Genomic DNA, 15,618 nt, shown 5'->3' on the forward strand with positions numbered 1-15,618 from the left:
TAGTTGTGGATGGGGAAGCTGGTACCATGGCGTGTGGGGGGTGTGGCGTGGGGCTGAGGCTGGGTGGCGCTGACACGGGCATTTTTCGGCACTTCTCCATGACTGACTTTGAGATTCCAGTGCGGTGGTGCTGCTGTGCTGGGCAGAGATGGCCAGGAGCTGGTCCAGGCTGGTCCGCTTGCTGCTGCCCCACCTGCCCAGGGGCCGCCAGGCAGGTTGTTCACAGTTCTGCCCCGTGCTCGCTCACTGGGCATGGCTTGGTGCTTGGCAGGGGTGAGGGTGCTTTTGGCTGGGCCTGCTCCAGGTAGGGCTGGCTGGTGGACCCTGGCTGCAGGGTGGGGCTTCTCATCCATGACCGTCCCTATCAGGGCTGGATGAGGCTAGGTGGGGTCATTTTGGGGATCTGCAGGAGCCTGATGCAGATTGGGACATGCCTAGGACCCAGCACTGGGCCCAGTTGAGGCAGGAGGAGAGTCTGCTGGCTCTGAGCGGTAGTCCTACAGTCATGGACCCCCATCACCTGGAGGGCTGAGGCCAAGCTTGTGGGGCAGTGGGAGGGGGTATTGAGCACCTCCATCTCCCTGACCACCAAGACGGAAGAGTTACAGTTTCCCAGCACTGAGACTTGGGTGTATATGGACCTATGTGCTGATATGCTGGCCAACAGTGTCCTGCAGGACCACCCACCTCCACCTAACCTGCTCTGGCCAGGCCCTCGGGTGGCTGGGAGGATCTGGGGATCATGGTGAGCCACCCACCACAGCTGAGTTTGCATGGCTTCCCTCTTGGGAATAAAGCCTTTGATGGGCCTGGATAAGGATGAGGTGGGCCGGCTACGATTGTGGATCCAGGCGGGACTTCCTGCCCTCATCCATCTGTGAGCTCGTCAGGTGTGGTCCTGGACACGAATCAGATGAGCAGGGAGCTGTCATGTTGAGAGAGGAATGGGGAAGCCAGCCGACAGGGGTGCAGCAGTAGCCGGGGGATGGTCTGGCCAGGGTCTTGCTGAAGTCAGGTTTCAGGAGTCGTGTCACTATGTGAAAATAACGTGCACATAGCCCCCAGATACGAGCACGAGAAATGCCTCTTTTCCTACCCGAGAGCCAGATCTTGGACGTCCTCCACTGGATAGGTAGCCCAGGGGCCTCCCTCGCCATCCTCCAGCCCAGGCTGGATGGACATCCCGGCACCTGCTGCATGTGCTGGGCCCAGGGTGAGATGGAAGCGTCTTGGGACGTGGGTGCCCTGTGCTGCAGAGTGGGCTTGGAGGCTGTGGTGGATGCAAGCCCAGCATGTGGCAGAGCGTGGACCGTGGGGCTGAGGTTTCTGGAGTGGTTCGAGTAGCTGTGTGGCCGAGTGCAGGGCATGCTGGGGGCAGTGTGGCGAGGGCGTGCGCAGGGGCCCAGCGGGGCTGCTGTTGGTTGCCAGGCTGGGCTGAGGCTGCTCTGGTCCTTTTCTGTAAGAGTCAGGGAGCCGTGCTGCATCCTGCCTGCCAGTCAGTGCTGGCATCTTGGCTGTGGTGGCCAACGGGGCTTGCACTTGCTCAAGCCAGGCAGCACCGTCCATGTCCAGGACAGCCTGTCCTCCCTCTCTGGAGCTGCCAGTGGGAGGGTTTTAGGACGGGTGTGAGATGTGGGGGTGCTACCATGGGAGACTTCTAGTTCCCCTCCAGCTCTGGTGACATCTCAGCAGCCCGTCCCCAGTGCCAGTGGACAGGCAGGAAGTGCCCTGCATGGCCTTGGACCTCCTAGGGACAGGGATCAAGGAGCCCCTTGCATGCTGGGGGCAGATGGGGTTGGAGGCTATATGCTGTGTCCCCTGCTTTGCTCCCGCCATGGACCCAGGCCTTGGTCATTGGTCGCTGGACCACGAAGGCATCCAGCTCCTTGGAAGATGAGCCTGTGTGGCTGGAGGGAGGCCTCCTCACTCCCAGGCTTCCTAGATCCCCTCCAGGCAGAGGCAGCACCCTTGCTAGCATGCCCAGAGGCCCACTGTGTCCTGTGCTGCCCAGCCTCTCCAGCTGTGGGCTCTGTCCCCCAGTGTCTCTGCTCCACTCCCACCTGTCCCTGGGCCTGGCCTTGGCCCCTCCTGAAGGACTTCCTCCCAGGACCTAGATGCCAGTGCAGGCTCTGCCTACTGCCAGGAGTGCCGCTTGCAGGGGAGGGGGCGGAGCATGGTGTGGGCATCATTGAGAGCTGCCTGGGCTTCCCCAGTACTGCCACCTAGGCCAGGACAAGGACAGGCACATCGCGACTGGGTCGTGGAGCGCTCCTGCCCACTGGCAGCGGGCCCCTTGCTGCACCTGCGGCTGGTGGGAGCAGGCCAGCCCTGCTGTGGGACCTGCTCACAGCCGGCTGAGGGGAGCCAGACTGGAACCCAGGTCTGCCTGTCAGGCCGGCCCGGGGTCCATCTGTACCATGGGCAGGCTGCGGCAGTGTGCCTCAGATTGAGGAAATGAGGCCAGGCCTGTCCTCTTCCAAGAAGCTCTTGGTTTCAGCCATTGGGGGATGCGTGTGGTCCCAGGTGTCTGAGTGAGGGTGGTGGCCAGGCGCGCTCTGGGAAAGGGGAACTGGGTCTCAGGCCACCAGCACTAGCACCACTTGCTCCAGGCGTGTGCCCGGTTACCTCACAGAGGCCGGCCTCCTGCTGTCACGGCCCCTGCTCCTCTCTGACCCAGCTGCCATGCTGCACCGCCTGGGGCTGTGGCGCCCCCAGCCCGGGGGCCAGGGGCCCGTGGGGCCACCCCTGTGGTGGGACCTCTCGCCTGCTCTGGCCACGAGGCTGCACCTTCTCGCCTCTCTCTCAGGAGGGGGCCTGGCCTGGCGCACAGGGGACCGCAGGTGGCTGGCAGGTGAGGGTGGAGTTGGTGGGCCCTGGGGGCTCCGGGCTTGGGAGGGTCTTGCCTGCTGGGTGTGGGAGTCAAGGCCGGGCGGCCGAGGAGTCGGGAGGGCCTGGGGCCTGCAGGCTAAGGGAGTCTGGCGGGCGTGGGGCTGGGCTCAGAGACCCTCTCAGAGTGTGCCTTCTGCCTGGTCACGGCTGCTGACGCTCAGCCCAGCTGGAGAGGGGCCTTGCTGTGTTCCCCCTCGTCCCCGCCTCAGGCTGCCCTTCAGCTCCCCACTCAGAGCAAACTAAAGCCGGCCTGCATCTGCCGGAGTCTCCGGCCAGGAGCCCTGGGCCCTCTGACGAACCCTGAGTGTCTGGGCCAGAGTGCCCCTTCCTCAGACAGAACGTTCTGGAAGACAGACCTGGGCTCTGGTCCCTGGGAGGGTGGGAGAGTGGCCCTGCTCACCTCAGGCTCCTCACAGACCCGATGTCTCACCCTCTCCCACATCACAGGTAAGGACCCAGGCTGGGTGAGTGGTGGGGTGGCCCTGGCTCATTCTCCCAGGCCTGATGCTGGGACTCCCTGTGAGGAGGGAGCAGGCAGAGGCTGGGCCACCTGCAGCTGTCCAGGGGTGGCTGGCCCATGTCTGGCTTGCCTGGGCCTCTGCCCTGGCTGCTGTCTGGGTGGGAGGCTGGTAGGGCAGGCTGGTGCTATTGGGAAGCCCCTCTGCAGGAGGCGGGTCTGAGGTCTGCGCTCGCCAAAGCCATGGTGCTGGTGCAGGACGCAGGGGCTCCTGGCCTTCTCCCAATCTTTTGTATAAGGTCAAAAGCGTGTGTGTGTGTGTGCCAGGCCCACGTCGGGTGTTCATGCACCTTCACACAGGTGGCCTGGAGGGCCGTCTTCTGTGCCCATGTTCTAGGGGAAACCGAGGCACAGAGGTATGGAGTGTCTTTTCTGAGGGAGGCTCGGGGAGAGACCCAACCCAGATGTGGCCAGCCGGCTTGTGAACGAGGACCATCTCATTTTCCCAGGCCTTTAAAAATTCCCCTTGCAGTGTGTCAGTGTTCAGCTTGCTTCCCTCAGCACCGAGTGGACGCCGTGGACTCCAGCGGGGGCTGTGGGCAGTGTCTGGGAGCTGCTTCATTTGGGAACTGAAACAGGAAATAAGAGAGTGTCGGGGACGCCTGGGCACTGCGCTGTCCTTGACTGGGGCCACCTGCCTCTAAGTGCCTTCACAGCCTCTCCTGCATGTGCCACGCCAGCACAGCAGCGACCTATGGGCCTTGCCCTGCGTGCTTGTCCTGGGCCAGCGCTGGTATGCTGGTGGCCAGGGAGCCTGTTCTGGGTGCGTTCCTGCCCCCTTGCTTGGGCGGTCCAGGGTGGTGGAGAGGCTTGCCTCAGACCTATGTCTGTGAGCCCGAGGCATCCCAAGGCCCTGGCCTCTTGCAGCAAAGCACCCTGCCTGGACCTAGGTTTGGAGGTGGTGTTGTGGTTCACATCTCTCTGGCAAATTCCTAGGAGCAGGGTCTGCACCCTGGGCCCTCATCCCCTGTGTGGGTCCCGGCAGGCCTCTGCCATGCTTGGCTTTGGTGTCCTCCTCTGTAAACTGGACGCAGAGACCTTTCTAGGTGGGCTTTCCCCCTGATGTGGCTTCATGTGGACACACCCAGGTGGTCACGCCTCGCCCTGTCCTCTGCGGTGTGGGGAAGGGCAATGTGTGCCCGTTGTGTCTGGTGTCCAGCAGGACGGCTCGAGCCTGTGTGTTGTGCCTGTGTGTTTCAGAAGGAGCGTTTTGGTCGTTGCAACCCACTTGCGTGGGTCACTATGGCCACTTGGTGGACTACAGTTCTCAGTGTCCTGTGGCGTGGCCTGCCTCCCCGTGATGGCTCAGGTCATGCTTCAGCTGTGTGTGGCCCTGGCATCTCTGGACCCCTTGTAGGGGCACTTGCCTGCAGCGTTTGCCTCACAGTCCTCCCCCGTCCACTGCCGTCCATCTCTTGCTGACACCCTGCCTCTTCCCAGTTGTGGATTCTCTGGGAGGTCCAGCTAGGCCACAGGACGGCACTGTGCAAGGGATCAGTGGGCTCCTCGACTGGCCAGGCCCTGGGGACATGTGGTGCCCAGCTCTGGGGTGGTGGCAGGCGCTCGGGCCATGCTTCCTGGCCCACTTCTCTTACCTTCTGCGTCTGGGTAGAGGGGGGTCTTATGCCCGTGACCTCTGGCCTCTGACCTGTGAGCTCGTACTTCATTGTCCTTTCTCTGTCATCTGGTGCTGATGAGCCAGGTGGCTGCCGAATGCTCTGGGAGCCACGTTTGAAGGCCCCTGGCACTTGGTGGCTGTGAGTTCCATGGGCTACCTGTGGTTTGGAGGTTGCTTGTCTTGGGCCCCTGGACTCCCTGGTGTGGAGGCTGCCGTCCCTCCCCAGGGGGTGGGTGTGCTGCTGCCTGGCCAGCTGGTTCCTGGCTCTAGCCCCCTGGGCAGGGCTTTGGTCACCTGGGCACCAGCCTGGTGCTGGCCCCTGACTGGCCAGCTGTGCATGGCCTCAGCCCACACCCCCTGGTCCCTGGCTGTTCAGAAACGCATGGTGCGCACCTCCCGTGAGGCTGTCTTCAGATCCAGGAGAGGAGCAAACGGTGGAAATGCCAGTTCTCAGACCCCTCCTGTGGCCCAGGCCGTGTCCCCCAGGCATGCTCGTGGGGCCCACGCTGATGATGTCAGTGAGGCCAAGCACTCCAGTAATGGCCCTGGGCAGGGACAGCCGTGGGCCAGCCCCAGGGTGGATGGCTGGGAGCCTGGTGGGCTAAAGGGAGATGGGAGGCTCTGGTGGTGACAGTGGACAGTGGCCATCCTGCCAAGAGACCAGTGGAAGGGGTGGCCGCCTCTGTGCGAGAGAGGGTGCTGAGCTGATGTTAGCCAGGTCAGGGCCCTGTGGGGCTGCATGGCCTCTGGTTTTCCCCTGTAGAGGGCTGGCCTTCGAGGTGGAGCCTGAAAAGAGGCTGTCCACTTCCGCCTGTCCTGCTCCATCCTTGTCCCCAAGACCCTCTGCTCAAGGTGGCTGGAGAGCACCCCTCTTGTGGTCTTGGGGCAGGGTTGTGGGCACCCACACAGCCTGTCACCTGTCCACCCCCGTGTCTGTGGGTCAGCCACTGCGGCTCCCCCAGCATGCGCCGTGGTGGGGGGAGACTGAAGGCACAGTGAGGGCCTTGTCACGGCGCAGTGAGGGCGAGGGAGGCCTGGCTCTGCGCTTGCCGGGCTCCCCTGGGCAGGGTTTCCTTTCGGGCTGGCTCTGTCTCCCTGGGGCAGAGTGGAGCCCCTCCCCCCACCCGGGTTTGCTGGGGCTCTGAGAGGGGGCGCAGAAACTGGCCCCCACAGGCCCCCCGGTGGGACTTTCAGCTGGGTCTCTGTCCCTGAGGCACCACAGACCTTGGCTGAGCCAGCAGGGACCCGGCAGCCAGGGTTTCTGAGGCCCCGGCACCACCCTGGGCGGCCTGGGCTGCGAGGGGGTCTGTCTCACTGAGAGCCTCACAGGGGGCTGGTGGGCAGGAGGCCTGAGTGGCCGAGGCCTGTGGAGGTGGTCTTCCAGTGGGGGTGAGGATGGAGGGGCCTCTGCTCCGGTCCCCATGAGCTGTGGTGCACCCCGCCTTGGGGTGTGGGGGCAGGGAGGGCCCAGGCTGTGGGTGGTGCTGGGGAAGTCCCCTGCAGTGGGCCACGTCCCATTCTCGATCTGTCTCACGGGCGAGGCCCTGTCCCGTCTGCAGAGGCCCCCGCCAGCCAGGGCCCCGCAGGTGGCAGGCATCCCACTGGGTGCTGCCAGCAAGTCACGTGGTCATGGGTGACCTCCTTCCAAGGAGAGCCTGCCCTTGTGCTGGCATGGGCCAGGGCTTGCAGAGAGGTGGTGGGGACTGACCAGGAGGTCTGGCTCCCTACCTGGCTGCCCAGCAGATGCTCCATCCTCCAGGGCCCCCATGCAACCCCGCCTCTGTCCACCACGTGGCTCCGAGCTGCCAGCATCCCTGTCCAGGACTGGAGCGGCAGTGCTGGGTGCTGTGGGAAGAAGTGGGGATGTCCCCTGGAGAGGCCAGCCCCACGTGGGGCCTCAGAAGCTGTACCTGGGGATGTCCCCTGTGCCCCGACCATCTCAGAGCCCCTGACATGACTGTCTGCGAAGCCCCTGGCACGGCGCCCACCTAGCTCCACCACAGTGGGCGGGACATGGCGTGGAGCGCCCAGGAACCTGCCTGTGTTCTGAAACCAGCTGGGGATGCACATGAAGATCAGAGAACCAGCCCCCAGGGGCGCAGGAAGCGCTGTCGAGGGTTCCACGACAGAGCTGCGGGCGGTGGTGGGTGGCGGGGGGCCTCTGAGCCACCAGGAGCATGGCTCAAAATGAAACAATCATTTCTTTTCCTGTTGAAGAGAAACCGCCTGTGAGAGCCCGCAGGCTCGTGCCCGGCCCCTGCGGCTCTGGAGCAGTTGAGGTTTCTCCCGGAGTTCCCCTCCCTCCCCCGCCCACCCTCCTCGAAGGTCTGGGCGGGCACCACGAGGTGTGGGGGACAGTTCAGGGGACCACCTGGAAGGGAGGTCACGGTGGCCAGGAGCCCTGCCTGGCCCTGGAGAGGTGAGCATCCCTCACGTTCCTGGGCCTGGTGTCTTTCCCTCTGCTGGGAACCCGGGTCCCCTGATGTCTGCCGAGTCCCCCCCCGTCCTGGCTGCCCAGCTGGACTCTGTGAGGGTGGAGTGTGGTGGGGACATGGAGGACAGAGGGCAGGGTTCAGTCTGGGTCAGCAGCTCTCCCCTAGGCTGGGAAGCGCCTCCCCCTGAGCCCGGCTCCTCTGGGGGTCAATGGCAGCCTCTTCCTGTCATGCCCCTCCCGTGGGCTCATGTGACAAAATGCTAGCCAGGTGTGGCTCTGCGGTGGGTTCCTCAGCCTCGGCCCTTGCCACCTGAAGCGTGCCTTTGTCACTGCAGTCTCTGAGGTTCAGGGCAGTTGACAGGGCCTGGCTGCAAGTGGGCGTGAGGTGGGCCCTGGGTGAGCGGTCTTGTGCGGGCTGAAGGTGGGGAGGTCGTCATGTAGCAGATTAATCGCTGCCCCCAGCTCTGCAGTGGCCTTGCCCCTTTGCTCACACCCTTGCCTGGCTCTTTTTATCCAACGTTCACCAGGCCTGGAGGGGCAGCTCCCAGCCCTCCTCAGTCCCTGCCTGGGCAGCACCTCTTAGGCTGCTGGGCAGGAGGCATGGCTGAGTGTCCGGCAGCAGGTGTGGATGGTCTGTGCTGTGGCCAGTGGCTGGAAACCTGCTGTCAGGACTCTCTGGGGCCCTGGCATCTTTCTGATAGGTCCTGAGCCCCTTCCACCTGGCACCGCCAACCTAGGGCTCTGGGAACTAGTCATAGAACGTCAGCCCCAGAGCTGAGAGCTTCCTGACCCATTTGATGATGTCCGGGCTGGCAAGACCACCTGCCCATCTCCAGCATGGGCGGTGGGGGATAAAATCAGATGCCTTGGCGCTGTCTTCAGAGGACCAGCCTCAGGTTTGAGGGCCCTGGTCCTAGCCCCTGGGTTTCAGATTCCATTCTGCTGGCATCTTAGGCCATGGCCCTGGGCTTGCACCCTAGGGACAGGAGTCCACTGAGGTCCCTATCCACTGGGTGAATGGAGGAACAGGACTTGGGGCAGGAGTCAGCCCTGGCCAGGTACTCTGGGATGGTCTCTGAGTCCCAGAGCCACTGTCAAGTTCCTGCAGCATGGCCCCAGGCCTCTAGGGACAGGTATGCCTGCCGGTCCTCATTAGGGCCCAGCTCTGCAGGTGGTCACTTGGCTTCTCCTAGAAAGCCAGCCCTTCCCTGAAGTGGGAGGCCCTGGGCTCAGCTCTAAGAGGGCGGAGACTGAGAGCCAGCACTGGGGTGTCTGTGTGGGTAGGACAGGGCCAGCAGGGGTGTGTGCCTGTGAACCGTGAAGCTACCAGCAGCCCATGGCTCTTTGCTGCTTCTGGGTGCACACAAGGAAGTGAAGGGAGGTCCGGCCAGGGAGGGCCTGGGGCTGGCAGGAGTGCACAAGTCCATGCAGTCCGGCTGCCTGGCTAGGGTGTGCCCCTTTCCCTCCCCCACACACCCAAGCCATGAGGAGTTTGGGAGTGGATGCCGCTCTGTGACTCGTTTCCTCTCCTGTTCTGTGGTGGTTCAGGCAGTCCACTCCACGGTCACCACAGGCACCTGTCAGATCCCCTCTGGTCCAGAGGTGACAACAGTGATTGCTGCAAGAGTTGGGGGCTGCTTGATCGTTTCTGTAACTAGGTCTGGTGTGAGACCTCTGGCCACAGCACCATCCCCAGACCATGGGCTTCCAGGGAATGGGCATGGAGGGCAGCTTCGTGCAAAGACCCTCGCCCTGGTGCCTGTGGGTGGTGGCATCTTCACTACTCAGCTGTCTCTTGAGTGTCACCTGGGCACAGGAGCTGGCCAGTCCCTGGGCGCCCCTCTTGACCACCTCCTTCCTCCTGGCCACGCTCCCCACTTCCCTCGCTGTGGCTGCTCCAGCCACACCTGTCACCACTGGGTCTAGCCACAATGCCCCTGGGCTGTGTGAGAGGGGGCTGCCAGTCTGGGCATCACTTCCTGCTCCTCTCCCTGCCCCTGGCCAGCTCCAAACTTGCTGAGCACAACCAAGGGAACCAACTACCATCCCTGTCACTTGCAAAACCCGTCAGCCTCATCTGTGTGATGGAGCAGGGCTAGGGTTGCTTAGGCGGTAGTGGTGGTGCCGATGATAATCGATGGGTTATGGTGACGTTGGTGATGGTGGTGGTGATGGTGATGACATCGATGGCAGGGATGGTGACACTGATGGCAGTGATGGTGGTGGCAGTGGTGATGGTGTGATGCAGATGGTGCTGCTGGTAGCGATGACGTTAGTGATGGTGGTGAGGCCCAGGTGTGTCGGCCCGACGTGCCAACGCCTTCACGGATGTTGCTGGATGCCCACACTTCCTTATGAGGAAGTGAAGGAAGCCCATCTGGTTCATGAAGTGTACCTCCTCGTGTGTCACTCCAAGGCTGTGCCCTGTGTCCTGGGGTTTGGGGTCCATTAGAGCTGAGGTGCCTTTGGTGGGGGTACCCTGGCTGATACTCAGAGAAGGTCCAGGTGCAGGCCGCCTTCCTGGAGGTCTCTGGGGAGACTCCTGGCCAGGGCTCCTGCAGATCTGGGTGGCCGATTCTGCTACCTGTGTGTTTGTTTCCCCTGGGGACCAGACTGCCTGGCCAGTCACGTCACGAGGGACAGTCCCTCCCTTCTAAGGGACGAGAGGCCTCAAGCAGCACCCTGGACTGCTCGCCTTCCCTTGAGGCCTCCTCACTACCCCATGTCTCCCACACTCCTGTTCCAAGCCAGGCCCGGGTCCCACACTGGGAACTGGGCAAGTTCCCACCATCAGGGTCTTCCCAGACTAGGAGGGCCAGGGGGCAGGAGGTGAGTTCAGGGAGGGAGAGCCAGTGTGTGGCACAGGGAGCAGGAAACCAAACCTGCTTTCTCCTGATTTGAGCAGAGGTTGGTGACCATAAGGCAGGTTTGGCACCCAGAACCCTGAGGGCTGCAGGGTCCAGTGGGACTGGGGATGGGGGAGTTGCCAGACAGGCGCCCAGGTACCTGCCGAGCCCTGCCCCCTGAGCTCATTCCCAGGCCTAGATGTCTGAGGCTGTCAGGGGAGCCTCAGTCACTACTGAGGACGCAGCCCTGGACACTCCCCGCTCTCAGTATCCTTGGGGTGGATGGAATTGTGGTATGTCTGGCATGGAACCAAATCTCTGTCCCTCACGCCACAGAGTCCTTGCTGTCCCTGGGCCTTGGCTCCTGCACCCCCCTGCCTGGGTCCTTCTCGCTTTTCCCCTCCTGGCTTTGGGGGTGCAGGGCAGTGATCTTGGCCGTTGGGTGTCCCTGTCTGCAGCAGGGAAGGTGGGTGGGCAGGGCCAGAAAGCAGGGTTAGGAGCAGCTTGGCCAGTTTCTGTGGCCTGTAGGGGATGGATCGCTGTGGGCGCTTAGGACTGGCAGCCTTCTGGCCACTTTCTGTGGGTACCTGTGGGCTACTGGGGAGACAGGAAGAAGGTGATGCCGACCAGGGGTCCTCTTCTTCTTGGTCTCTGGGTTCTGGGTAGGTCTGAGCCACCACAGGGTCAGGGCAGGTCCCTGAGTTCCTATCCCCATGAGCTGGCAGCCTTCCCAGGATCGACTGGGGACGGGACTGGGTCCTTCCTGGTCGGTTGAGGCCTTTCCTTGGAGACCCCTTGAGGAGGCCGACTAGACCCTGCTGGGGGCCTTCAGGTCCTGGGGGAGGGTTGGAGGCAGGCCCAGGTTCTTTCTGACCACCCTGAGGGCCCAGCTGCTCCTGGGAGCTCCTCGTAGGTGGCTGAGATTTGGGGCTGGGGTGCCTGGCTGGGCAAAGGGCAGAGTGACCCCAGAAGAGCTGAAATTTCAGCCCAGGCCACTCGAGCTGTAAGCTGACACTAGCTAGGAGGCAGAGGGTGGGCAGGCTCCCAGCTGGAGGTGCCGGAAGCAGGCTCTCAGCAGGGGCCTGGGGGCCCTTTCCACTGTGCCACCACTGTGCCACCACTGTGGCCTCCGCTGTCGACGTGCCCTTTTACAGAAGGAGAAGCTTAGGTTTGGCAAGGGTAAGGGGCTGTCCAGGGAACGGGGGCCCAGCAGCCCCAAGGGCAGGCAGCTGCCCGTTGTCACTGTGGCCAGTACCTGCCATGGGGACCGTCTCCCCACCATGGCCTGCTCCTGAAGGCCCTCCCCCGGTACTTCCTTCCTCCCTGCTGCTGTAACCACCCTTGGCCTCCCTCAAACCCTGGCGCGCCGTGGTCCCTGCCACGGCCCCGTCGCAGTCCCGCCAGGGCTGCCACTTCTCCTCCCCTGGGTGGCAGGGGAAGCAGTACTTCCGGGAGGTGGGGGCTGGAGGTGGGCGTCCTAGGAAACTCTGAGGGCCACTAGCTTCTGCCGCAGGGTTTCGGTTCCAGGGGGGTCCCCGGCAGGGTGAGGAGCCCTTGAGCTCAGAGCCCAGCTCCCGTGTAGGTGCTGGCCCACGGTGGGGGCCTCCTTGTCCTGGGTGCGTGCTCTCACACCCTTCCTGGAAACCTCCTGCCCTGTCCACTCCAGCCCCAAGGGTCCCCACCCCTCCCCTCTGCAGGTTCCTGCAGGGCCCTGGAGAGGGCAGCCCCGGTCCTGCTCAGACCCTGCCTTGTTTGGTCCTGCAAATCCAGCGCTTTCTGGGGAGCTTTGAGTTCCCTCTTCAAGAGCCGGGGGTTCCCTGGCTGACTAGGAGGGCTGGAGGCTCCTCCGGTCCAGCTGCAGTGGGCTGGCATTTCCTGTCACCTCCTCTGCTTCCCCGCTGCCAGGCAGAGGCCGGAAGAGGGTTGGTGGGGGTTCCCTGGGTTTCCTGAGGTGGGTGCAGGGGCAGGAGGGTCTGGGTGTTGTCGGGCATTCCAAGGGGCCTGGGCAGCTTGTGAACTCTGGGTGGTGGAGAAATCTCTTCCCTCTTCACGGGGAGCCTGGGCTGCGAGGTCCAGGCCTGCCTGGGGGGTGGCCAGCTTCTGCAGGCATGCAGCTGCCGGGGACGCCTGGCACCCATGAGTGCCCCTGCTGGTGTCAGGTAGCAGATATGGTGAGAACACTCTTCCTTTCAGTTTTTCTAAATGTCACTTTAGCCCCTGTGCCCAGCCCTGTGCCTAGACCTGTGCTGGGTGCCATGTGTGGGGGCATCCCATCTCCGTGCCAGGTTTTGTGTCTGCCTCTAGACATTAGCATCTTAGAGTCAGTTTTGTACCGAAGGAGGCATCTCCCCGCTGCCTGTCCCACGCAGCTCTCCAGGACTGCAGCGAGGCTGGCCTGTGAGGGCCCTTCCTCAAGTGGGCCCGGGGCCCAGGCCCTGTGACCAGGGCTCGTTTTCCCCTGTCTGTCCAGCCCTGCAGGTTGCTGTGAGCTCCCCGGCCTCGGCTCTTTCCCTGGGTCTCAAGTCACCCGGTTGCTGGAAGTCCTGGAGGGGGCTGGGTGGGCGAGGGGTGTGAGGTTCTGGGGTTGTGGGCCCTCTGGGCATCACAGGTTCTGAGGTTTCAAGATTCTGTGATTTGGCTAGCACCTGTCCTCTGAGGCCCCTCTGCCACCCCTTGCGAGGAGGCTGTGTGTCCCCTGGGTCTGAGGGTGGAGGCCAGTTTAGCCCAGCCCCTGCCTCGCTGGCTTGCAGAGGAGCTGCACCGGGTGAGCTGAACGTGCAGGCGGCTGCTGGGGCCAGGCCCTGGAGTCCAGAGTGTGACTTTTTCAGAATAAAGCCTTATCTTGGCCACAGCTTATCAGGGGTGGGGACAGATAAATGGCCCGGAAAAGGCAGAGCCTGTACACACGTGGAGTGCGGGCGGCAGGCGGGCCAGCAGGACTTCTCTGCACGCAGAGGAAGTTTAGGCATTTTTTGCCCGGTCTCTTCCTGGCCAGAAAGTGTCTCTCTGAAAGGCTCCAGAAAACACACCCAGCCTATTGTCACCCATGCTCCGGGAAGGTGTCTGCAGTGGACATTTTGTGTAAACAGGAAGGCCTGGAGCGGGGGACTCAGGACATGGGGGTATGCCAGCTGGTACCCCTTTGCACTCAGGAGCCCTGGGGTCACCGTCAGCCTGGCTGTGGCCTGATGGACACTCGTCCCTGCATGTTAGGCTGGTGGGCAGGAGAATTCCGCACAGGGAACCCTCTTCTGTGGCTGGAGGCTGGGGCCTCCTGTCCCCGTTGTCTCTCCTTCCTCCCAGGGACCCTCCCTGTACCCTTCCTGGCCAGTTTCCTCCTTTGTCTGGTTGGTGGACCCTCCTCAGTGGTTTCAAACTTGGGCCAGACGTGGGCAGTGGTGGGGGACCAGGGGAGCGTAGGGGTGCATCTGTAGCCAGCAGCCAAATGGGCTCCCTCCTCTCCTTCCCTCCGTCCTGCCATCTGGCCAAAGCAGTCTCCCGCCTCTCCCTCCTCCTTCCTGCCAGGCAGAGCAAGCAAGCTGACGGCCAGCCCGGGAGGCCCAGCAGTGCTGTCCCAGCAGGCCCAGCTGAAACCCCAGCCTCCTCCAGTGGCTCGTGTGGCTGCAGGTGTCTGACCTGGAGTTTGAGGCTGAGTGGTCCCTCCTCCTCCAACTTGCCTTGGTATCTGGGGACAGCTGGCTGAAGAAGGCTGTCCCTGGAGTGGTGTGGCAGCTGACCAGAACCCCTGGTCTCTTCTTTGCTTCTGCCCAGCTCTCCTATTGCTACCTGGAGCAGAGGGTAGGGGTGGAAAAGCTGGGATAATCTGGGAGGGACCTCTCAGAGGCCAGGAGGAAAGTGGGCAGCTTTCCTGGGGGTGGCCAGGACCCAGGGCTGGACCACTCCAGACTGTACCCACAGGGCCTGTCTCTGCCAGAGACGGCTACCGGGCCCGCTGGTGCAGGGCTGACCGTGAGCTCCTTTCCATTCAGCCTCCTCATAGTCTGTGGGTGCATCTCGTGATTGTGCTGCAATGGGGCCCACCTGGCCTAGGGGCAGCCTGCAGAGTCGGGGCCTGTCTGCATTTCACAGTCGAGGGAACTGAGGTCTGGAGAGGGCAGAGCTGGCTCAGGTGTCCTCATGGGACATTGGAAGGTCAGGGGAGAAGGGGCTGTGATGGGGGCCAGCCTGGTGCATCCCACATGTCCCAGCAATTCCCTGATGGAATGACAGTGGTCACTTGGCCCAGGGCCAGCTACAGTTTGCAGAAAAGTGTGCCGTTGGGCAGTTCTTGTCCCGTGCTCTCTCTGAGGCTCAGTTTACTTGTCACAGGTGGATGGTGGTGGCTTCTCCCACAGGGTCTCAAGAGTTTAGTGACATAAAGCATGGGAGGGCATTTCAGTCCCAGGAGTCTCCTGAGTATGTGTGGCCCCCTTGGTTACACGCTCCTGCCTGCCTTCTGTCACCAGGCCCTGCTTACCCTTCCTGGCCTTCTCTGGGGATGCTCCCTGCACATGGAGGGAGACCTTGGGCTAGGAGTCGTTGGCCCTCCCTGGGGTTCAGCGTCCAGGGGCTTTAATGGCTACTAGGGATGGTCTGCGGTACTCCTAATGGCCAGAAAGTGCTGCTGCCATCTGGTTTCAGAATTCCTTACTTTGGCATTTTTTATGGTCAACAAAATGGTTTGTTCCGGATTTTGTGAATGGCAGAGGTTTCCCGCGGGTCAGAGGGGGTCTATTTGCCGATGGAGTCCATTCCTTGAGTTGGGCAGGGTGCTCTTGGCAGGCAGGCTGACCCTCCCCACGGAGCCTAGTCTCAGAGTTCCTGGCCAATGCAGGGACCAGGCCCCTCCCTGTGCCCTTCTCCCTGGGAGGCAATGGGGATAAAGTGCCCGTGTGGTTGGGGGGCAGCTGTGGGGGGAGCCTCCTCTAGGAAAGGATCGGTCCTGCAGACAGGGCCTCTGTGTTCCTGGGTGGGGTGGCACAGAGGCTGGGGTCACCCTGAGCTGGCTGGCCACCCAGTACCACTTTGAATGGTTCAGAAGCCTGGGTGGGAGAGAAGGGTTTGGCTGGAGTTGGGTCTGGTCTGAGCGCCAAGTCTGCTGTGGGAACAGTGTGCCGAGGCTGGTGACAGTCCCAGAGACTGCTTAGGGCTTCTTGATGGGCACACTCAGGGACATGGACACTGCCCTGAGGCTGAGGATGTCTTGGGCAGCAGCAGCCTGGCTGGGGTTCTGTCTTGGCAGCTCCTGTGTGCCCGTGCTTCTGGGGGACCGGTCAGAAGTGTACGTGATCCCAGGAAGGCCAGCAGCAAAGGC

The 15,618-nt window shown here is 62.8% G+C and overlaps 1 protein-coding gene across 2 annotated transcripts in view; it reads left to right on the plus strand.

Annotated features, from left to right (window-relative positions):
* Rxra (retinoid X receptor alpha) overlaps positions 1-15,618 on the plus strand; it is a 92,995-nt gene that overhangs the window by 48,029 nt on the left and 29,348 nt on the right. The gene's annotated exons all lie outside the window — the stretch shown is intronic.

Source organism: Urocitellus parryii, chromosome 4, assembly GCF_045843805.1.
Source record: "Urocitellus parryii isolate mUroPar1 chromosome 4, mUroPar1.hap1, whole genome shotgun sequence".
In the NCBI taxonomy this organism is placed as follows: Eukaryota; Metazoa; Chordata; class Mammalia; order Rodentia; family Sciuridae; genus Urocitellus; species Urocitellus parryii.